The sequence below is a fragment of the Lissotriton helveticus genome, chromosome 9, assembly GCF_964261635.1.
Source record: "Lissotriton helveticus chromosome 9, aLisHel1.1, whole genome shotgun sequence".
Classification (NCBI taxonomy): domain Eukaryota; kingdom Metazoa; phylum Chordata; class Amphibia; order Caudata; family Salamandridae; genus Lissotriton; species Lissotriton helveticus.
The window spans coordinates 307,787,507-307,812,969 of NC_136070.1; the positions used below are offsets into that span (position 1 = coordinate 307,787,507).

At 43.7% G+C, this 25,463-nt stretch overlaps 1 protein-coding gene across 1 annotated transcript in view; it reads left to right on the forward strand.

Annotated features, from left to right (window-relative positions):
- Positions 1-604: 604 nt before the first annotated feature.
- The window catches only part of FLRT2 (fibronectin leucine rich transmembrane protein 2), a 151,269-nt gene continuing 126,410 nt past the window's right edge, over positions 605-25,463 (forward strand). Inside the window, exon 1 of the mRNA XM_078660005.1 lies at positions 605-1,259. The gene's annotated coding sequence lies outside the window, so the exon portion shown is untranslated. The remainder of the gene's footprint in view (positions 1,260-25,463) is intronic.

Below are 25,463 nucleotides of genomic sequence, written 5' to 3' on the forward strand. Positions count from 1 at the left end.
CGGTGGTCGGGACAAGGACGGAGGTAGAAGGTGAAGAGACATGTTGGCGTATGAGGGATAAACAGGAGGGTGAGGGGAGAAAGAGCGAGTGAGGAGCTGAAACTAAGAGAAACAAAAGAGGGCGAGAGAGAGAGAGGGGCGGCTAAGCGAGAGAGAGAAAAGGAGAGTGTGGGGTGAGAAGAGAAGAGGACAGGGATCCTGAGGGAAGGGTGAGGAGAAAGAGGTGAACGAGGAAGAAGAAAGGCAAGCAGGTGGAAACAGAGAGCGTTAAAGACGAAGGAGATAGGGGAAGTAGGACAGATGATGTGCATGAGAGAGAAAGAGAGAGAAAGGTGAAGGGAAAGAGAAGCAAATTGAATTAGATGAAGAAACGAATGGGGAAAGGGAAGGCATGAATAGAACGCGCAAAGCGAGAGAGGTGTGTAGTTTGTGTGGCAAGAGAGAAATAAAAAAGAGGGGGAAAGACGGGTGTGTGAAGAGGAAAAGAAAGGAGACGGAAAGAGAGGGGTAGAGAAAGAGGGGCCCATCACGTGAAATCGTTTCTCTAAACATCTTCCCGGGGCGTCAGGCAGGGGGAGGGAGCGGCGCAGGCATAACTCACATTAGCAGGCAGCAGTCGGATCGTGTGAAGATCAGAGTGAATGAGGCGCGGGAGCCGGAGAGACAGGGGCGGGGAGTGAGACAGCCCACAGTCTGCCCAGGTTGCTGATACACAGCGCTCTCATTCCTCAGCCGACCACAGGAGGACGAGGAGGCAAGAGCTGCTGCTTCCGCCGGGACAGTCCCTGGGAGCCCGAGGCCACCCCGCGCCCACCAGCACCGTCCCCCGGGAGGGGGGGCAGAGGGAGACCGGAGAGCCGCGGTGGGATGCCAGAGCCCTGGGCGGACCGCAGAGGGAGGCGCAGGGGGCGAGCATGATGCCTTGCCTGCTGCCGACTGCCAGGAGGAGCAGGGGAGAGGAGGAAGGCGGCGGCGGAGGAGGAAGAAGAGGTGGAGTGGAAGGGCTCGCCGGGCTGGGGAACCAGCGGCTTAGGCAGCTTCAGCCTGCAGGGCTCGCGGGAGGACGGGCAGCCCGGAGAGCGCTGAGCCCGCCCCGCGCTTCATAGCGCCTGGATCTGTGCACTGGGAACCTCGAGGCGCTGGTCCGTCGCCAGACTCGGAGATACATGATATTTATTCGTTTTTGTTTTTTGTTGGAAGATAAGAGTGAGGATTGTGTTGTGACCTGCGCTGCAAACAAGGACTCCAGATCCCTACAGGTACGTGTTATACTGACAACTCTTGCGTGCACCGTGCCTGGAGCTGAACGAACCTGTTTCATTGCTCCAGGATCACTTAGGCTGTTCATTCTCCAAACCAGGGCCTTTTTTGGGGAGGGATAGGGGCCTAATGGCCACAGCTGCCGACTTTAAAAGTGGGGAAAGGACATTCGAGTCCCGGCGCCGGTTCACCCTCCTGTGATTATGTGCAAATCAATTCATCTTCTCATATCTTAAAAAGGGATACTTTGTGCTTGCCTAAATTGGACCAAGTTCATGCTATATAGAACTGCAAGCATATATAACAGTAATAAAAACATGTTTTATAAAGCCGAAACCAAACGCCTCTGTGTGCCTACCTAAATCTCCATGGGTGTGTTCACTAGCTCACTGAGCCGGTCACTGCGTCCAACCCAGGGAATAGTTATGAATTCATAGAAAAAAAAAAACTCTGTGTGTACAGGTCGCCCAACCTGCCCGTTGCCTCACGCCCAGGGCAGATTCCTGTGTGCCTGGAAACCAGGCAGCACCTTTCACTGTCTCGGTACCGAGCCTTTTCACTACTGAAGACTGGCCAGGCATGTCCCAGTCTCCAACCCAGTGGGTAGCCCTGTGTGCCGGAAACCACTGGGCGCTACTTCCCTAAAATAACTCCCTGCGGCTGCTCACTGCCACCGTGCATGACACTGCCTCGCACCTAGTGAATCTTTATTTAACTGACACAAACTGTCTTCCTCACTGCCTGTGACTCAGTGAGCCTGCTCACTGCCTAAAACCGAGACTATTCCCTTCACACAAACTCACTGAATCTAGCCGCCGAGTGGTGACACACTGCGCGATTCAGCTCTTTGAATCTCACTGGGTGTAAGGTGCGGCTTGAATTTCAAGCAATCGTGTTCACTGTCAGACTGTCGCTTATCAGCCCCAGTGACTCAGTGTCACTAAGTCTTCCAAATTGCCAGGAACTGACTAACTCATTTTCACTGCAATAAACGCAGACGCCTATTCCACTGCATGAAACTCGGAATGCCTCCTCGTATCTCACTGAATCTGCCTCATTGGATAATAAAACTCGCTGAATGGGAGCATTATTTCGCAGAAACTCAACGGCCTTATTTGAATATCCAGAACTCAACACATCTTTTTCATTGATTAGAAGGCACTGAATCGGTGTCACTGTTCTTAATTCAAAGGAAGCCTCTCCCTGACAGTAGCGCCCTAGATGTCTCTGAAGTTGCAGTGATAATTCTGATGGCTGACACGAACTTTAATTCGGTTACTGCCCAAGGCTGATTAATCTATTCTCTCTCTGAAACCGGTCTTGCTAAAAATACAGCTGTGTGACAGCGCTTCTAAAGGCAACTGTGGCACAGTGACAGCCCTCTCCAGTTACCACCAGTGTGCTGCACACACCTACCTCCACCCGTCTATAGGGCTGTGCTGGTTAACCCGGGAAGGGAATATTAGCCCCTGGAGCGTAGGGGTGGGGGGCATTGTGTGTGTGTGTGTGTGGGGGGGGGGGGGGTAAATGCGAGGGGGAAGCAACGGTGCTGAGCACTTAGCGTGATAGGATGAGGGGCTAGGTTCATCAGTAAGATTCGTTTATGAGTTTTCTCGGGGGGGGGTAGCTATTTTTTCACAATGCACAAACGAGAGGGCATCGCAGAAGATCTGTCGGTACGTCAAATGGTGCCTTTAGTGGGTACGTGACGTTGCACTCTGCACCGAGGCAAGGTGACACAGACGGACGCCACATCTATCACGCAGTGTCTCTCCCGCCACCCTCGGAGCCCCCTTCACCTCTCTCCACAGTGGCGCAGCACAAATTGACGCGCTCCCTCGCGGAAGGTTACGGAGGGCCACCGGGTCTCTCACTATATGCTTTGGTCTTGGGCTGGGGGTCCCTCTGAAGGGCTGAGGGCCGTCCTGCGCCGCAGGGACCTGCATTACGCCCCTGTCTGTCTCTCAATGTATCCCTGGCTGACCACATCGCTCTGAGTCTCTGTCCCTCTCACAGCCCCTCCTACACTTCCCTCTCTGTCTCGCTCAACTGCTCTCTGACGTTCTCTCTTCACCCCCTCGGGTTCTCTCCTTACCCAGCTCGCGGCACCCTCCTCCACAAGAGCTCTCCCGCCCGTTCCCTCATCTCTCGTCTCACCCACAAAAGCTTTATTTTGGAATATTCCCCAGCGACGCTCCATCCAGCCTCCAGCAAAGGGCGGCAAGAGACTAAAGCGCGCCATTAGGTCTTAAGAGGTGTCAACTACACCTCCTAATATCCATCGACAATATGATAAACAAGCAATAAGCGTCCTTTATAAATTGCATTCGAGACGTCAGAATCCACTTTCTGCTCTTTAAATGTGATTTAATCTGCCACAAATCTGCTGGTAGTCTGTTATTAGCCCAGGCTGCTGCTTTTTCAATGTATGCAAATCCCAAACTTCGCTCTAGCAGGCATGCGGTGAGGCGGAGGAAAGGGGGGGCTGTATCTGTAATAAAAATAAGACATTAAATCCCAGCGGCGGACCCCGCCCCATGAGTGATTACACCGCGGCACCTCTCGGGTCCCGGGAGAGGATCCGGCGAGCTGTCACTGCTGAGAGGCCGGCTCGCCCGGTCTGCAGTGCAGCCTGAGGGATTACATGTCACTTCCAGCCGGACCATCTGCTGGTCACAGACCACCCCCGCCCTCAAGGACGCTGCGTGCGAGCCAGAGCAGGGGCCCCGAGGTGGGGAACAGGGAACACATGTAATGCAGGGAAACGGGTTAGGGAGCAGGGCACATATCCCCCCTGTAATCTCTTGGGGGGTGGGGGGGGGGTTCGATGAAGCAAACAGGGAACGTGTCCCCGAGGTAATGAGGAATTCATTCGGGTTAGGGGTCAGGGCAACTTTCCTCACCGTAATCCGGATGAGGACCCGGGGAGGGGGCTCCGGTGAAGTGATCAGTTCACATGCCCCCCCCCCCTGTAATCCGGTCTAGGGACGCGGAGCAGGGCAGGGGTTATGCCTGTAATCCCGGTTGGGCATTCGAGGAGAGAAGCAGGCACACAGATGTGCTGTAACCATGGACTGGGACTCTGTGTGGTGAGCAGGGCAAACGGATGCGCTGTAATCCTGGATTGGAACTCTGTGCGGGGAGCAGGGCACACAGATGCGCTGTAATCATGGTCTGGGTCTCTGTGTGGGGAGCAGGGCAGGGCTCTGTAATCCCAGATAGGCATTCGAGGAGACAAACGGGCACACATCCGCGCTGTAACCATGGACTGGGGACTCTGTGTGGGGAGCAGGGCACACAGACGCGCTGTAATTATGGCCTGGGACTCTCTGTGGGGAGCAGGGCACAAAGATGCGCTGCAATCATCATGGACTGGGTCGCCCTGTGGGGAGCAGGGCAGGGCTGTTGCCTGTAATCCCGGATAGGCATTCGATGAGACAAACGGGCACACATCCGCGCAGTAATTATGGATAGGGCCTCTGTGTGGGGAGCAGGGCACACAGACGCGCTGTAGCCGGTATAGGGGGTCCATGGAGCGGGGCTGTGAGTAGATACCTTTTGTAATCCTGGATGGCGGCCGCCGGAGGGCAGGATTGATTATATCCTTGCTGTAATCCGGGATAAGGCTCCTGGGTGAGGATTAGTGACCATATAACCCTGTAATCCCGAATAGAGCGTACAAGGTGGGCAGCAGGTCACGTGTCCTGGCTGTAAACGCGGAGTGGGGCGCGGGGCAGGTAGCAGGGCAGAGACCCTGACTAGAGTCTCGTATGAGGGCTTGAGGTGGGAAACAAGACGCATACCTGCGCTGTAATCACGGACTGGGACTCTGTGTGGGGAGCAGGGCACACATCCGCGCTGTAGCCGGTTCAGGGGCCTGCGGAGCCGAGCAGTGAATGCCACCCCTTTGAAGACTGGATAAGAGCCAGCAGAGGGCGGCAGTGGAATTATCCTGGCTATATTCTGCGATAGGGTTACCTAGGAGGGGAATAGATGTTATATCCCCCTTTAATCTGGGACAGAGTATTCAAGGTGTGTGGGAGGTCACATATTCCTGTCTGTAAACCAGGAATGGGACGTGGGATGGGCAGCAGGGCACATATGCTGCCTCGAGTCCTGGGTAGGGACCCTAAACTAGGAACGTATCTGCGCAGTGATTATGGAGGGGCACAGAACTGGGGGCAGAGCAATAACCAGATATAATCCCGGGTTAGGAGTCCCTAGAAAGGCAGCACTGAACACACCTCTGCTGTAATCCAGGATAGGGGCTCTAGAAAGGGAACACTGGACGCATTACTGCTATAATCCAGGATAGGGGCCTTAGAAAGGGAACACTGAACGCATCTCTGCTCCAATCCAGGATAGGGGCCCTAGAAAGAGAACACTGGACGCATTACTGCTATAATCCAGGATAGGGGCCCTAGAAAGAGAACACTGAACGCATCTCTGCTGTAATCCAGGATATGGGCCCTAGAAAGGCAACACTGAACGCACCTCTGCTGTAATCCAGGATAGGGGCCCTAGAAAGAGAACACTGAACGCATCTCTGCTATAATCCATGATAAAGGCCCTAGGCGGAGTATTGGTCAACATATTCGAGCTGTAATCCGACTGGGGTCCCTGGGTGGGGTGCATATTCGCAAAGTAATCCGTGTCAGGTCCCTGCTGTGTGGATAAAGGCCCCCTGCCACCGCCTTTATGGATAAAGTGCCCCTGAAGGGTAATCCATGACAGGCATCCAGAGTGAGGGGAAGGCACCGACCCCCGCAGTAATGTGATCCTGGTGCCTCTGGGTGGGTTAAGGACTCTTGACTCCACGCAGTCAGGGATTTGGGGTGGTGAACGTGGGACCGATGTGACGATCTTTATGGTAATGCAGGATAGGGGCTGAGAACAGTGAACCATGGACCGTCGCTGTGTTCCAGGAAAGGGCCCTGGGGTCTAGATCCAGCACCGCGCAGGTAAGAAGTGCAGCTGCAATTAGTGCAGCAGGTGCAGTGATACCGAGGCCCGCTGCTCCCCAATTATATTTTTTAACCAACAAAACTTTAGATCACGCGGCATTTTCCTCGCTCGTCTTGGGGTTTATGGAGCCTTTGCTGCGCCTCAGGCACGCGCCGGCCTATTAGCGCGTTTGACCCCGTGGCCCCTTCACACCCCAGTGATCAACAACCCTTCTGCATCGATAAATGCAAATGTGTGTCCCGATAGGACTCTGTTTTTTGTGGTGGTGTGTGTGTGTGTGTGTGGGGAAGGGGGGGGGGTACTCGGCTGCTGTATGCATGTCACATTTGACAACAGGGACGTTGTTGTATGCATGTCACTTTTGACAGCAGGGACGTATACTGCAGAGACTGTCATGGGGTATATGGCACAGGGGGTGGATGGGGGTGGGGCAGACTTAGCTTAGAGAAGAGGGCCGCGGGTCTCGAGGGTCTCAAGGATTCACCGACACAGTCTTGTATTGAACGATTAGCCGAGCTCCTTAACCCTTTGACAGCCTTGCCGCTTCAGGGTGATTTCCTTCCCCGATTTGGCGCGGGTAGGTGGCGTTCTGGGGCGCCAGTGCGTGCCTCACCTCATCCCTCCCCGCGCTCACTACACTCAGGAACCAAGACTGGGGGTGCAAACTTCACAATATGAAATCAGAGTTTCGCCTCCGTCGCTTGCCGAGGGTTAGGGCGGCTCTCCTGTCAGAGTACACGTTCCTGCCTGTGCCGGGGAGAGCTGGACGGCCATAATTCACCAAGCCGCCGTCAATGCACTCTGAAAGGAGGCCGCGCTGAGAGCCGGGGGGACATTTTATGGGGCAACAGAAAACACCACCGACCTCAGCACAAACGGCAAAACTGCGCTGATCGCAATACGATAAATACATTGGCGCCTTCCCATTAAGCAACTCTATTCACCTTCTCACAAAACGACACACACACAACACACGCACACAAACTGGCACGCATCTAGAAGCGAACACTGTCAAACACACAGACGTACACAGGTGCAGAAACGCAACACAAACACGAGCACAATCAGACAGAGTGAGACTCAGACAATTCCAGCCACTTAGAGGACACACAAGTACGTCATATAGTATAAAACAGACACAAGCACGCTAAACGCATATAGAGACACAGCCACCCTTGGACAGACGCACTCAGGAAAAAGACACACAAGCATACACATCAGCAAACATACCCACGCATATTACAGCCACATGCTAACAGGCACACAGGCGTAAAAGCACGCACACACAGAAGCACACACATACATACATTCACACACACACCTAAAACACATTCTAACCCAAATACACACAAACAAGCAGACTCACCAGAAAACAACCACACAAAACGTCTCTCTCTCACGCACACACGTGGACGCACACACTACTGTACCCAGTTTATTATAGATACAGGTGCCTGCAATGTCAGGACGTGCATATTTTTCCTGTTAAATAATGCGCAGTACCGAGCACCTGCCTGGTTGCGTAGAAAAGCACAGTGGGGGCGAGGCGTTATATGTTTAATGCTCCCTGAATGCCATTTCAAGTGGCCACAACTTGCAGCTGAAATCCACCGATATTGGTAGCTGCAGGGAGCATTTGTTTTAATGTGTCACCCAAATGTATCACGTGACAGCTGTTTATCCGAAAAATCTCGACTCGGCAAAACCTGACAGCGAATTGATGGGGAAAATTGGGTTGTGGGGTTTTCTGTAACCGTAAATACACTCTGACCCATTTTCGTGGTCTGCCTGAGCACAGTCCGCCCGGATCGCTCGCGAGCTTGAGGTTTCAAACCACACAGTTCCAGACTCGGCGCATCAGTGACCCCTGCCTGCCACTGCCAGCCACATGCAGACACCACTTCACTGCCCACCCCACTGCACCGAGAGGTCCCGGCCGCGCTGCCCTCAGCTGCCGAGGGTCAGGAACACCCACAGTACCCTGGAAAATGTCCGGGCCTACAGTGTGAGACAATAGCGGGGCACAGCAGTGGTGGCACGGGCCTGTTGCAAGCAAGTCAAATATGCTCTCCTCCTCTGGCTGAGAAGCTAAATTCAGCAGTCACCTGGGTGAACCTGGCTCCCTAACACCTACGTGCCACGGTGCCACTGCACCTGCTGCACTATTAATAGATACAACCTAGACAACACGTCAATAGAGCACAAGTGTAGACCTTGAAGGTTGGTTCCACACACGGTCTCCTCTATAAAAGTGTCTCCCGCACACGCATCGGCACGTCTCAATTACACCTTACACTGTGCGAGAAAAGATGGCCCTTTTTTTTTATAGCTGGACTGTGTTAATTTACTATTTGCCTCTAGTACAGGCACGTCTGGGTAAGTTCCAGATCGCAGAAGTCTGAAAATGCGATGGGAATATTTTAGTTATCCTGAGATTACTGCAATGGGCACAGTTGTGTGTCACTTTCGTATTCTAGTCAGCACCCTAGAAATCCCTGTAGAATGTTATGCCGTCAGCGGTACGTAAAACACAAAAGTCATAATAATGTTAGTGTTGGCTGAACAGATGCTGGTAGACAGCTCTTACAATTCCACAACCTAGATCCACCCACATACACACCTTTCAGCGTACAATGGGTGAGTGCATTTAATACATACTATTTTGGACGACCAAATACCCTGTCCATTATGACCAACACATCACAAAAGTAAACTCATGTGAAATAACAAATTCAGACCAGACGTCTGTCGCAAGAACCACTTGACACTAGTGACTGTTCATTGCAAAGCTCACAGAGGCAGCTTCTAACTACAGCTTAACTGGGGCATGATTTGTCGAGGTGTGCCCTGTATCAAAGTGCTTGTATGTAAACTGGGTGGCTGAGATCTATGGAGCGGAGCAATGAAGATAACCCTGGAGTACCAAGCCCTTACGGTTTGTCTCACCTCCACAACTTGAACAATAATCCAAGTCAATCTTTCTACATGTGCTCTAGTTTAGCTGCCTTACTGCCAAAGTGTGAAAAGTTGATAGTATATAATCACACTATGTAAACTCACATTGAGTGCTTAGGCATGCTAGAAGTGCTTCAGTTTATGGTGTTTTTTTAAACACTTCTCCTTAGTTACCTGTGGAGCAAATGGCGAGGCCCGAGTGACGTAGAAGGCCACAACGACTTCTAGGAAAGACAGTCACACACATCTGGTTCTTGGCCTATCTTTAAGTAGCTGTTAGAAAAGACTGCTGACAGCTAGTGGCCAGTACAGAAACCCCATGAGGCTCTGCTGGGCCTAATCCACTCTTTTAATGAGACAACAAGCGCATTATATATTACTGTACCATCATTGGCTTAGAGATATCGGTACAATAATTCACCAGTTTCAACAAGAACCGTAACTTGTGCATCATATCCACACATATCCGCACGCTGGGTTTTTATATATTTTTAAATCACATTTGAAGAGAAGTTCTACAGTGAACCCTGGCCGTAGGGCAGTAAACCGTATACAGTATATTGATGACAATTTTTGTTGGTGCTGTAAGCCTGGCCTGCTATTATATTCACCTTCTCCACGAAAGATAGAGTGAAGAACTAAGGCATGGCATGTAGCATTACTGTGGTAAATCGGTCCATTGTGGGATTCTTTTAGTTTCGTATTCACACAGTGAGGAAGATGTGCTACACTTTTAGGGCTGCAGCACAATTAAGTTAAGAGTCCTTTCAGGGCATGGTTTCTAAAACTGGTCATGGAAGTGACCCACTGCTCACGACTATCATGTCGCGACTCCACTGCTTAAAATGTTAACACACAGAAGTCTGTTATAGCCTTACGGCACCATTGCAGCCTTCTGCCAAGCATGACCTAAGTGGCACCAAAGCCCTACTTGGCTCGTGCCCCATAGGGTTCAAAAGCCCTGATGTTAGGGCACATGATGTAAAGACAGTAGACATCATATATAGGGCAAATGCTTGACACCATTTAGCGCTTTAGGATATTGAAATGCTTTAAATAACAAAATACCAGTCTGAGATGGAAACATGTTCTCATATCCACCCATCTATATATATATATACATATATATATATATATATATATATATATATATATATGCAATTTTGCATTTCGCTGCTCTAGGGAAGGTGCGTAATCAACCCGCGTTCTCCGGCAGGACTACAGTGGAGCTGTCGTTCAAGGCATTTTAGATAGCATCCAACACAATGAATGCAGACTGTGTCAACGCATATTTCGACTTCAGTGTTGGTGTGTTTGCTTTATATCTGTTTTCTGGCTTCAAGTTAGTATAACACTACCGAACATTGCAAATGACTGCTTAGGAAATTATGGGCTATGGCTCATTTGACTTTTCAGGAAACTCTGTTACCCTTGCAATCAGTCGGTGTTTATTGTCAAAGAAAAAGCAAAGTCCATATTTACCTGATTCTGTTTAGGTTAATGTTACAACCCCTTCCTATTTGTCAGACATTAGAGGCAGCAAGCTAACACTAGAGTGTTGGGATTAATTAATAATGGCCTGTAATTCAAACGCAGATGAAAGCATGGCTTTGAAACTTAATTCAACAAGCCAACGCTTTGTAAAATTAACGTGTATAAAACTGAAAGAAATCATTGATCCCGGTGATCAACCCAGAAAAAATTAAACAGACTGATACTTCAAATTAAATTAGTATAGGTTCACAGTTGAGGCGACTTTAAAGAGAGGAGTCTCAAATAAAATGAATTGAGGTGGACAATGGGTTCTGTGGCAAGTGTTAATGATAGATGAATGGATGCACTGTCATTGTGTGTGTTTCTGTGTGTGTATCAACATGCGAGTCCATGCATGTGTACCTTGATAGGTTTGTGTGTCTCCTTTTAAGTATTTGTATATGTATATGTGTATTGCGAGTGCATATTTGTGTCTGTGTGTGCTCCTATGTTTGTAGCAATGACTATGTATGTATGGGAGTATTCATGTGTTTGTCTCTGTTTGTAGGCATGTGTTCCAAATATTTGTAAATGCATGTTTGCGTCCATGGTGACTGGTTGTAAAAATAAATCTAGTGTGGAAAAGAATCTATTTCATGTGGCCAGTAAAACAGCACAGTGTATTAATGTGCCTGTACAGACATCCACGTTCCCCCGCGTATCATATGAACTCTGCAAGTCACAGGTTCAAGCCCCACTATCTTTTACTCAGCCGTTTCAAATAAAAAACATATTTTAGATTTCTTGTTTTTAGTGCTAGAAAGTACGAAGAGTGCACCCATCAAAGATATGTGAAGATTCCCATTCAGTATAATGACACCATAAGTAGTATTTGATTGGGTGGGCATAGGGCCTGCTATTAATACTCCACTGACTCTTAAGTGGAGTGGTCAGATGTTCTAGAGCATGACAGAGTATTGTGGAAACCAGTGATATCTCTGGTGGGGCATCGGAATTTGAGAATGTCTCATACTCTATGACGTATTGATAGGAGCTATCAAATATTTATTTCTCTTATGTGACAAAAAAACGTTTTTTTTATTATTATCCAGTATCAATGCCAGTGAGTTTCTGCATTTAGTATCTCTAGCTAGGCTGAATGAAGCAATTCCAAAGAAACACTTTGTGGGCCTTAAAGTCAATGAGTATTGGCGCTACTTTTGATACCTTTTTATGCACAATTAATACCTTATAAACTAGCTTATTAACACATTTACATTTCATACATAACTTTTTTTTAGATCCCAACAAGTGGTTTTAACCAAATCGTAATGAATCCCGAGGGAAAAGCTTCACATTAGTACTGATGTGAAGGATATGCACATATCTGTTCAAGTCTGAAATGCCATGTTGAGCTTCTATTCTTCTCCGATGCAGTATTTGATCCATTCAAAGGACCTATAAACTCCAAGAAGGACCACTGCATCATTCATAAAGCGTCCTAACGTCAGACACTTCACCATCTTAAAGCGAAAGCCATTCAGACATTTGTGCCCACAACCAACTAGACAAACTCTTGAAATGGATCTGACGTCCAAAAGTCAGCCACTGGCCTTTATGCCCAATGGTATTTTCTCAATTTAAGGCCTTCACTTCTGAAACTGCCTTACTGAGAAAATTCTAACTGCATTTCTGAAAGGTCTGCCAACTTTCAAAACGTTTTTTTAGTAGCTACTTTTCTGAATGTAGAGTGGTTGAAGTAAAAAATAAATAAACTGGTTTAATTTGATTTTATATCCTGCTACCTGCCTCGTATCTATTCAAGCAAAGGTAAAATCAGACAGTTGCTGAGTTCATTTGGAATCTAAATAAAAGTCAACATGTCACCAGAGTGGACTCACCGACAACATAATATGTATTGACATTTTAAGACCCTGCTTTAAATGTCCTTCATTTTAATGGCTGTTACCTTCCATTCCATTGTTACTTTCTTTTTAAAACGTAACTTTTAATACTTAACCATTAGTAATATTTTGCTTAACTTCTACATGTATCATCCTTTTCAATTACATTGCACATCTGGTCTGTAGTTTTACCCGGGAGACAGGCGATTACAGCAGTCATATCAAATCAATTTTTTTTTATTGCATCACTAGAAAAATTTCAATTATAAGTTGAATTACAATTATTTTTTAATCATACAAAATCCTTGTAGTTTTGCAATGGTGGCTACCTAGATTACCTCTTCATGTTTTCTTTAATCATGTTAACACTTCTTTTAGCTATTTAGCTTTCAAGAATGTTCCATTTGAACATGTGCATTATGACTAATAATTTTTTTAGGTAATTGTATTGATTTTACCTTTTTAGACACATGTGACCTACTGATATCAGATAGACTTCCCATCTCATTTCTACTAAGAAGTTACCATGGTAAATTTAACCTTGCTAGAAGCATCTGCTTCTTACTAGAGTTAAAGTCGCATTTCCGAGAAGGAGTTTAAGACCGTTGGAGAGTATGGACTTATTCTAATCTATTCTTTCTTTCTTTCTTTCTTTCTTTCTTTCTTTCTTTCTTTCTTTCTTTCTTTCTTTCTTTCTTTCTCTCTTTCTTTCTTTCTTTCTTCCTTTCTTTCTTTCTTTCTTTCCAGTTCTTTTAGGTGTTGATGAATTAGAAGCATACTTTCCATCTATATTTTCATGGTGCATTTTCGGACAAAAAGTTTAATGTTGCAGCCTTAAAGAAATCTAATCAGCTAGTGACTGAGGACATTAAACTTTGGTTCTGTAATTTGTTTGTACTGCTGGAAGTGTAGCATACACAAGATAATGTTTTGGGAATATTGAAATAATAATTTTAGTTTTTGAGCTATCCTTTTTTTGTAACTGTTATGAAAATAGATAAAACAGAAAATATTTTTTTTATGCTGACCTATGTTACACAAGTAATCAAAATTCTCGACTGCTCATGAGGCTAAGATTTAATTATAATTGTCATGAATAGTTACTTTAATGAAAGAAAGCAAGCAGACATGTAGTAAACCTATAAATAGAAAGTTACACCTTTAAGCATAGCATTTATACCACTCTCAAAACGTGAAGATACGTTACAGGGAAATTATAAAACATTCCCTTTGTCTGTTGTTGCTCTACAAACTTGCACACGAAAAGAGTGAACTATTATGGACCAGTAAATAAGATTTTAATTTAATTTCGACTGAGAGTAAATTCATTATTATTAAAACAATCAATAACATCCAAATGATGAAATTATATTGAAAAGATAGCAGACTAATGTTTTAACACTCATTTTACTTTGCTTCACCACATATGAATGGACTATATTCAGAAATGTTTATATTTTTTCCACATAAACTTTGTATTTGGGTATATGTATTAAATATGGGTCAAACTGAGATGTATATTAAACAATTTTAAAAAGGGTCTTCTCGTTGTAGATATTTTTTCTTCAGTATGCTGTTACAGAAAACAATCCAAAGTCACAAGAACAGGATTATTTACATTTTTTGAAAATCATTTTAATTGCTAGGAACAACCACAACTCTATTTGATGTACAGTCATATTTTAAACGTGTGCTTGGATTTGAGGAATTGGCTAGAGTAGATGAACGTCAAACTTATTAAGCCTACAAAACATGATTCATATTTTAAATTAAAATCTCATTTACTGGTCCATAATAGTTCACTTTTTCATGTGCAAGTTTGTAGAGCAACAACAGACAAAGGGAATGTTTTACAATTACCCTGTAACTTATCTTCACGTTTTGAGAGTGGTAGAAATGCTATGCTTAAAGCTATTTTTTGCAGATCTTCCCTCTTACCACTTCTTGCTCTGTGTGCTTAAGTGGAGCTTTTGTACAGTAGAACTGTCCAACAAAACACTTCTGATTGTCTGCAAAAAAGCATAAACCAGATTATATATTTGATCTGTTACATGCATAAAAAAGAATTTTCAAGTATTGGTTGTAATATATACTGATTAGTTGACCTATTATTTAAATTGCTGTCAATGATTTACGAATCTTGGCTCATTTATCTTGTAAACAATTCTAAAGTTGTAAAAACAAAATTCTGAAAAAGTATGAAGAATCCGACTTTTTATCCATGATGGCATGATTACACTTAATCAGTGACATTAAGGGCATAGGTAGCACTGTATAACGTATTTTTGATAACTTACCTTTTATTAAACAGAGCTACATTCAGCCCACAATTAAATGAAAGGATCATTAAATAAAAAGGTCATTAAAGGGCTGATAATAATTTTCCATTTATTTTGGAACACTCATTGCAGCTAAAAGAACAACTCACTAAAAGTGAATCATTGAAGTTTCTTTACGGTTCATCTATGATTCTTATATTTGCATAATTGAAAGTTTAAGCAGAGTGAATGTAAAATATTGCTTAGATGTATGGTATTTTATTGATATGGGATCACATCTATATAATTTGTCATTTAAACTTCAACTTTGTATTGATAGTCTAACAAATATTATTTTTGCTGTGAAATCATTATTTCATGAGCCATGTGATAGTGTAATCAGATATCACCAGATGAGTAAATATGCAAAGACTAGGATAACAATGATTCCTAAAACAAGTTACCGCAGAGGTAATTTTCAATAAATATTTATGGATAAAACATTAGTTTTTACACCGTTAAGTTCAATGATATTCTGGGAAAATATGACATGAGATGTAATTCATGTCATTACCTCTAGTAGTACCAGGATCTAATGCCTGTAATGGAAAGATTATGTTTTCCTGAAAATAGCAATGAGTCATGCTGTGGTAGCTCAATTGAACACTGCTGTGCATAGCAATCAATTGACTGTGACAGCCGCTGGCATATACTTGTCTGACAAATGTGGTACTTTCTTTATATCCTCCCACTACTTGTCTGAAGATTATCTACTGTCCTGCCAGCTGTCATGACCTCACATGGTAAGGACATTTGTCCTGGTTATAGAAATGCCAATGTCAGTTGTCCAGATCTTGCATACTTTGGCAGCCCTTGTTTGTGATTTAGATATCATTGCATCCATCACCAAAGAGCTCTCTAGTGGTAAGAGCTAAGGGGGTACATTCATTTGTGGCATTCACCAAGTGCTGTCTTAGCTCGCCATTTTTTGCTGATCTGTTAGATACGCTTGATTTAGTTCTCAAGGGCTATCAGAATTAGCAACACTTGCCAAAGTGTTGTGTAACTTCGTGCCAGGTGGAAATAACATTTGTTCTACATCACATGTAAAGGTCATTAGATGAATCATACATTCCATTAAAACAATGCAAAGTATTAAGATTAATAGATAGTTATTTGAAATGACTTGTAGGGTTCATTGTGCAAGACACCTCAAGGCACCTACATTTGCCTACAATACCGACCAAATTATGCTGCGATACAGGCTAGAATGTTTATATGGGTAACAGAAAAAGAATAAAACTGGACAACTTAGTGCAGATACATGTTTGTACACCACCAGTTTAGATTTCAGTGGTTACAGATTGCATGGGTCACCCCAGACAAGAGATGCATGGAGGCCTGGTCCATATAGTCATTGTGTTAAGAACGCTGATGATTTGATTTTCGTTGGTTCATTTAAACAATTATCTTTGTTCTCATTGAGGTGAAATCTTTCATTTGCCTTGAGGAAGTCTGCCTTGTACGCATGCATATTCAGAGTTTCCAACACTGAATTTCAGCTTATAGAGCACAGAAGTGTGTAGCATGGTATATAGATACTACACCGTTTTCTTACATAGGTAACACTAGCTGAATGATAAGTCTTGCTGTTCTTTCAAGATGTGTCTGTGCCAGATTGCTCCTGGTCAGACTTCCTTATTCTGATTGTGTGGATGGCAGTCCTCTATACAAAAACGACTTTATTCATTCATAAGGGATTGTATCAATGTAATTACTTTGAACAAACATCCAATAGTGAGAAATTTATAGTAGTTGACTTGGTGCATGCTTTACTACAAGTAATTGTGACCTAGGCTACAGAAAAGTTACAAGTCTTTTTTAACAAATGGTCTTGGGACCATCTCTGTCTTTCTAGAACCTTTTCAATTTGACACGCTTTGTACAAATTGTGCCAATTTCTCATTGTTTGATCTAGGTATTCGATAAATCATACTTCTTGATCCTTACTTCCAAATATTTAATCTGTATTTTAGTACAACCATTGTCAAACTATCAGTTTAGTGTTTGCTAAAATGTAATGCTTTTGATTTTTACAACTAACTTCCTAGTGACATCCCTTAATATTTACATCTCTCTCTTATATGCATAGGATTAGGAGGGTTGGAGGTTGCGCACCACCACTGTTAGATAATTGCTGCCATCTTACTTCTTAATTCTATTTCTTCTTAAGAAGCTTCAGTCTAAGGAAAACATGATTGTTTCCAAATTGTTCCACCAAAATGAAGTACTTGGATTGATGCACCAGTAAAAGGTTATTTTTGTTAAAGATATGGCATTGTCCTCAACTTCTAATTCGATTGAGCCACTCTCCGATCGTAAGCTGTGCTTTGCTTACAGCTAATACTCTTCCTGGGGTTGCTTTTTTGGTTATTTGTGAAGAATAGAAGTATTATCCACGAGTGAAGAAGTCTGGTAGAAAAATATTTCACTTATAATATTCTTCCTACTCCCAAGGGATCGTTTGTTCCTAAGAACATTGCAGTAGTGAGAAGTGTTCATGTAAACACTACAGAAAGTGTTCTTTCTACACGGATAGTTTACAGTTGTGAACATTTTATATGAAATCGTATTATAAGACATTATGAGATATTATAGTTAGAAAGGTTACAGTGGTGGTATGAGAGGCTGGACAGAGCACACAAATTAGAGTTCTGTAGTACAGCAAATGTGAAATGTTTTTTTCTGTAAACACTGCAATAATTATGTGCTGGTCATAGCTGCACCCCAAATATAAAGGAAATGTGGCAAAAAGACATTATGAAGATACGATTTTATCTATTTTTGGTGTTATTATGTATAGAAAACAGACATGAGGCATTGTATGCGTGCATGTGTCATGAAGATGATATTTTGATCACTGACTATAAGAAATAATTACATAATATACTTCACTACATTTATGGGTATGTATTAGAATTCATGGTAAAATGACCCCATGTCCATGACTGTATCCTAAGGCATGTTTCTATGTTTAGTTTACTAAAGATATGTTTGGCCTCAAAGGGTAAATCTTAAATGACAACTCTCAACATATCACTTTTTCATCCTATATAATAAAGATTCAGGGCCTGATTTAGAGTTTAGCTAATGGAGTAAAGACAGACAGGGTGGCTGCCCACCCTAAATTGGGCAAGTGGTCGGATGACTTACCTCTAACTGTCGAAAGGTAGGTCCGAATTCGACCAAGAACCCTTCAGTATTGGCCCGGCGTTAGCCGCCTCTCATACCATTCGAGATTACCAAACAAAGAGGCAGGCGCTGGAGACAGAAGGCAGGAAACAGGAGTTTATTCCGACGGAGCAGAACACGTCAAATCAGACAACAGGGTATCTTCTCGAGGTGCTCTAAACGCATCCTTGAGGCCTGGCCTCTTATACACAGGTTTATTGCTTTATTACATGAAACACATTCTTGTCAATACTTGATGTACGGAAAGACATCCTCGGAATCCCCGCTTCACCCCCGTTCTCACACATATTTACAGTAGAGTTCCCACCTCGACCTCAGCATGTGGTGGTTGTCGCGCAGCTGGACATTCTGCTGGGAACGGGAAAGTGGGCGATCGGTCGGATCTGGAGGTGTGAGGGTATTGATTAACCACCGCTCCTTTGATGTGAGGCGGGGCCCTACTGTAGGGGGTAATAAACTGCATCTGCCGGGCTAGGTGATGGCCTGGGATCGGGCTGGACAATCGGGCAGGGAGGAAGAGGTTATCAAAAAAGGGCCTGTTCTTTGAATGAGATGAAAGAGCGAGGGGGTTCAGCACGGGATGTGGCTCGGAGACAGGGTCGCGCTAGAGGTGCGCTTATGGTCCAAGCAGGAGAAACCGGGGGATGTCGGGGTGCGGGGGAATGCTTGCGAGGCTGGGGTGTGAGGGGGCGACGCGCGCAGGCTATTGGCAGTGGGCAGAGAGGTCGTGACACAAAAATGGCTGCCACCTACTTTCGCGATGGGGCCTAAAAGGGACAAGATGGCGTGGCTACTGTTTTCATGATTGTCGCTCTACTTTCAACAGTGGCTGTGGTGAACATAAATGAACGCCGCTTATGTATACCGATTTTAGTCATTTTCCACATAACGCCCATCTCCCTCTAACCTTTAGACAAAGGTTTATGGCAAAGGAGGAAATGTAAGACCATTAGCGTAAACCTTGTGATCTGTCTACCTCTAATTAAGGCAGGCAGACAGAGAGTTTGACAAAGAGGGTACTACATTGCCATTGCCCCTTTGCCTTATTAATATTAATCTTTAATCCAAACTCTACAATAGCCTTACAGGGCTGTAAACTTGTAAATATGAATCCATCCTCTATATAAGCATATATATATCACAACGACGGTTTGCTTATTTTTCCTATTCTTTTTTGTTCACATTCACTTTGCATGGTTCTTGTTAGTAAATCACAAGTGAATACTTGTACAACATTGTCCTTCACATATTCCTTTGCATTCTAGGCTGTAACATAACTGTAGTTAATTATGCATGCATGCATCTACTCTAGCGCTGAACTTCCAACCCCTTTAGATAACGACATGTTTTTTACGACAGTTAGCCATAAAAATTGCTTGGCTTGCAAACTTTTGTTTTTGCAAATTGGTAGCTGCATTGCCCATAATGATCCATTTGCAATGCTTTGGCTTTCTGCCACAGCAATGCAGCACCTTTCCGTAGGTTGTTTTATGTTTTAACTGGGGCCTGGTGCTAATCATACAGTACATGCTGCAATTTCATTTCTCGCTAAAAATCTTTGTTTTACTGTTTTCTGATGTTGATAGAAGCGGAGGAGTTGTTAGGAAAATTGTTATTATTTTCCTGATCACTCAAGCAGTAAAATGCTCTGGATGCTATTCTAACATCTTTTTAATGGTGCAATACATTCACCCTATCATTATTTCGAAAGGTGATTCATGTGCTCTATCGGTATGGACTGAGAATTTAGTCTTTTTTGTAATGTTTTATCAGAACAGCATTTAACCTTTTCGAATGGAGTATAACTTTAGTTGCTGTTACTTACTGAGAAACACGCAGTAACGCCTCCTCTAGACTTTTTAGCTCCCATCCTTCCTTACTGAGAGTTAGAGAAAAATGACAACATTTTGTGTTGGGTGGGAATCCTGATTCGGTATTCCTACGCCAGGAAATACCGATAATGTGAAAATCATTAATGCAGAGTTAATTCCAAGATGAAGCCATATCATAATTTTCACCGTATACCCCTAATGAGTGATGAATGAGTATGGAAATCCGTGGTTCCACACCTATTCCCGCCTCTTTTCCTCACTTTTCCTCACTACCAGTTTGTTGACCCAGATTAACAAATAGGAGGGCAGTTTTAACAGTGTCATCTGTAAAACGGATTTACTCAGAAACCTCCATTGCCAAAGTGGGTGATTGTTGAACCATAAGTTAGTGTGGCTCCGGCTGAACTCGCATGTCCTGCACCCTATCTAGAGAAGGTGGAACCTCTGGGTTTCAGATGGGGGAAAATCAACAACTGCCAACATTGAACACCCATGGCCTGGCAGCCTGTCAGCAGAATGCTCCCAACATTGAGTTTCCCTATAAGGGTCCACCAAGTATGGCATTGTGGCGCAGGTCTAGAAAAGAAAATACTGACCCAATGCACAAAAAGAAAAATTTTGTTCATCAGGGCCATTGCTTTTTAAAGTTTTTCTTGAACAATTTTTTTCTTTAGGGGATTGATTGTGAAAATAAAAAAAGAATGCAAAACGGGTTACAAAAATGGCAGATCCTTGGCGTGCAGCTGTGTCTATGGTGCATCCATAGCAATGGCAGATGCTCTATAAGTACCGATTTTCTAAGTATGGCGGGTGATCCTCTGCCGAGAGCGGTGGAGGTGATGTCAAGCAGGGGACTTGGGTGTTGCCTGCCAGTCTCAATCTGTTCCCAAGAGTCTTCCATCAAGGTTCCTAAATTTCGTAGATAGACTACGCACAAAATGGGAAGGGGAGTTGTAAGAAGCCCTTTCAAGGCACTACCACGGGTTGCCAAAAAAGAAATCACATTAACCAACGTATTAGTCCCAAAAGTCCACATAAAATATAGAATAAAAAGAGAGAACAGCTTGTTGATTGTCATGGAGTTAAGAGTTGGTGTAACTCTTTACTCTCAGAGAGGTCTGTCTTCTTAGATGGGTCTAAAGCCTGTGTGAATATATCTTCACTTATCAATCAAATCCTTGTCTTAAAAACTATGCTGGAAATATCTTAAAAGTCCGAATCTTAATATGCTATGCTCATAAATTATTTTTAAAAAAGGCACTAACACAGTCTTAAACTAGCCATTAGGAAGTCACTGCCAAGCTCCTAAACCTTTTTTTCTGTGCCTTCCTTATAATAAGCATTAGGAACAGATTGGTCACAATCATTGAACGTTCCATGTCAAGAGTTAGTTGATGGCCTGGCCAACTTCCGAAACAGGCCAAAATCTTATTGGAGAAATTGAATTTTGCAGTTTTATATATTAAGGCAAAACTCAACTTAGAAATGTTAGTGAAATCCTCACACCTTTCTTGTGATTAGATAACTTGTCAACAAGTTTACTTGTGGTCCACAAACTGGCATACGACGGAGAGTCATTTGCAAGACAGTACAGTCACTGTTTAACCTGTCTGGGTCTGTTTTTAAAAAGTCCTGTTTGACAGGCCAACTATGTAGTCGAATATATATTGATAAGGAATGTTGTACCATTATCAACGTAAAAATGTTATGCAGTACCACCACTGGCTATTGTAAAATAGAAAAGTACTTTTTTCATGTTTTTCATGAAGAAATGTCGTATGGCACATTAAACTTAGACCTATTGACTTTGACAATATAGGGCAAACATATAAAAAAAGACCTTGCTTTCTGTATAGAATACATATGGAAGTTAAAGTATTGAATGTTACCGGTCTTCTTTTCAGATGTAAAATGATCGCTCATTCATTCCAATGGAAGCACCTCCTGGAATGCTTAATAATGCACCAAGTAGCCAAGAGCATGAGGTAAAAAGGTAATACTGCTTTGGGTAGGGCTAAAGTCTATTTTAAAGATTTTGCAACAATAGGTTTCAAACTGCAGTGCTGTCAAGCCAGACCTAAAATATTGAGTACTTTACCCTACCTCCCACAAACTGCGATAACAGCATTTAAAACACAGACCATATTTAATTAAACATTGAATATACAAGCAGACTTGTAACAAAGCACTTACAACGCAAAGTACTAGCCAAGTCAAATCCTGATCTGAGAACACTGGCTTCTACACCCACCACCCGACTGTTTCCAAAATGTGCAAACCATCAAAAAAGGGAACTGTCTGCTGTATCTAGGTCCCAGGACAGGGAACAACTTACATAAATATAGAGATAGACATTTCCTGACCATAAAGAAAAAATACAAAACTCATTTATTTGAAACAGCTGCAACATCAACAACTTCTATTTCATCCCACATTTTCAAGTGCCTGGATACCCATGGGTGGTTAGCGCTATATTACTATCATGCTGATAGTCCCATGCCATGTCACCTGTTCAGAAGCCTTCTGAATTCTTTCTCGACCTACAGTCACTGCCATCTGGTACTGTTCAGTGGCTCTTTGAAATGAGTGGGTGGTCTTGGGCTCCAAAGGTTATTTGCCCACTTCACAGAAAGATACATGAAAAGCGGTGGGGCTAATTGGCAAAGCTGCTGTCAGTCAAAGAACTGAAACGGAGGGTAAAATGATGAGAGAAACCTCACTGCTCTTCGCAGCAGGGATGACATATTTTCAGTGAGTTGTCTTTGATCAAGGCAAGGACTTTCCTAAACCATATGTGCCTGTTTGTTCCATGTCAGCCTCCCTTGCCTTTTACCACGCACCAATCACAGGCACTCACAGTCCATTTAATGAAGGATTTTGGACATGTGCCCCATTAGGACTACTCATATGTTGGTAGTAAATTTCACACGTTTTTACTTTCTTGGAATTTTCAAAGAATTTCAGGAATCTGTGGCTATTCGCGCTTCCTGCTCACACTTGCATGCTTACAAATGTGAGGAACTCTTATCTTTAAGAGCATTTGCCTTGCTTTGCGAAAATGCTTTCTCCTAAGAAAAAACTCCTGGCAGAGGTTTAACTTAGTCTATTTTTGTGGATACCATGTTCTCTTTTCACCACTCTGAAAATTTGGATTCTGTCCTTCAACTGATGGGCCAAATCTCTCACAGTTCGAATGGTGAAAAGTTACTTTTCACCACTCTGAAATGGATTCTGTCCTTCCACTGATGGGCTAAATCTCCGACAGATCTAAGGTGAAAAGCTACTTTTCACCACTCTGAAATGGATTCTGCACTTTCACTGAGGGGCTAAATCTCTGACAGTTCTAGTGGTGAAAAGCTACTTTTCACCACTCTGAAATGGATTCTGCACTTTCACTGATGGACTTAATCTCTGACAGTTCTAATGGTGAAAAGTTAAATACAGAACGCTTGTTGTTATTTACCTCATTTGCAGATGTTCTCTCTCTGGAACCCATCCTTGTGATGCGATTTACAAACACATATTGCACCTTACTGGTGCAAATTACATGTGTGAGTAAATAAATTAATGAGAGCAAATCGACCTGTTTGAACCTCACTGGTAAAACACCAGCAAATGAAGTTAGGTTTGCACCAAAGCTCGTGTTAGGCGTGCAAACACCTTTATAAATTGGTTCCAAGGGGACCTGTGCCTTAGGGAACCGACAGAGGCAGGCATTGAACCTGCTACTGTGCTAGCCACAGTGCAAGCACCAATAATATAGCTTAATATTTCACATGCTTTCGAGTCACTTAAATTGCATTCAGTAGTGGGTTTTGTTCTCTGCTTGCAGTTTGTAGAGATTGCTGGTAATTATTTCAGGTTGGTTAAGCAGGCACAAATAACTGCATGATTTTCGCCTTTCTAGGGCAGGTTATTCAGCATTCACGGTCATCAAGTGTTTGAGGACAATGTACAATTTGATGCGGGCAATCCAGAGCACAGTGGTGAGGTAAATTGTACTCGCCTACGGTCCTGTCCTGCAGCACCAGGCGAGGAAGTGTGCAAGACTATACTTTTAATTTCAAGCAACAGTGTTTACAAATTGCGGTGACTTGTGCCACACCTGAAGATTCCAAATGCCTTCTGTCTCAAGTAGGTCATCATACTTTTGTGGAATATTACAGGCCAGCGTTTGTGCCTTGGATCTTTAATACTCATGAGCACAGGGCACATCTCGCCACGCTGACAATGCCACGCAGGCCTTACTGAAAAACAACCCAGGATTCTGTGTGTATGCTACATTTCAGTACTGCTTAGAAAATCTTGCAGGATGAGAGATGCGCTCAGGAATTTAGAAAAATAAAAAAAAATTGTATTTTCATGAGACTGGCACGTCAAATTGCATGCTACTACTTTGCGTTTACAGTATCCACTCTCTATTTACTTGTGGGTTAAGAACCTAATTGGGACTATTTGGAAACAGTGCAAATATTGGCAGGGATTAGCAGTGACAAACACTGGTTTATTGTGCAAATAATGCGGCTGGATGGACGGGGCGTGATCACTCCCAAAGGATGAATGAGGCACAGTCACTGGTGTCCCTTGCTCTTTCCGTGTACTGTAATGAGTTGTGGCTTTTCAACCCCAACCCCCTACTCCGAACAGTCACAAACGTGCTTTGCTTTCAGATTGGTCGTTATGAGTCTGGCCTATTCTAATAATTATACCAATGTCAGTAGCACAGACGCTGAGTATGACCTTCCCTCTTACTCACGAGTGGTACACGAGGGTTATAGTTAAGGGTTTATTGTAGGAGTGGGCAGAACTTGTGTAATTCTCTTTGCGGAAAATGCACGTTTTGCCCAAACAATTTTGCAAAACCACGCATTATTACTCTAAATACCTTTAATGTGAGCTGGTCGTTGCTGGTAAACTGCAGGACTGAGATACAAGGGCAGGGGGAGTCTGGTAGCCGATTTAAGAGGCATGAGGTGGAATCCACACTACACTGCTTTAGTATTCCGTGATCTGACGCATAACAGCAACAGCCATAGTCTTCTGGGCAGATCTTTGGGCACCAGCACTCTTTCTCTTACAAATTAAGCACTGCGTCTGGCACCTGGTACTGATTTCTAGTGTGAAATTCACCTGCCTTTGGACCCAAGAATGCTTTTTGTTCTAAAAAAAAAATAGCACAAAGTTCCCCATGCTGCAACCAGCTGATTACATTTTGTTTATTATAATTATTCCTGTGCTTCTGCAAAAACGAAATCTCAATTATGTCACGTGGCATGATGGCATAATTGCGGCTATTTTGCGGCACATGTGTAATGTAATTTAAACCGCCATAAGTTACAGAAGATAATGCTGGCATAAACTAAATTTCGCAGGGGCCTAGTTTAATGTGTTGTGGGAATTGTTGACTGGTTTGTGAAAAGTATGCAGTGCATTTGATCACTTCCAGTTTTAAACTGCAGTGACAAATATGGACTCATCCAATGATTAAAAAGTATGAGGCTTTTGAAATAAAGTACCTCATTAGATATTTCCTTTTTAGGTCAGGCTTAACAGCATGGCTGCCT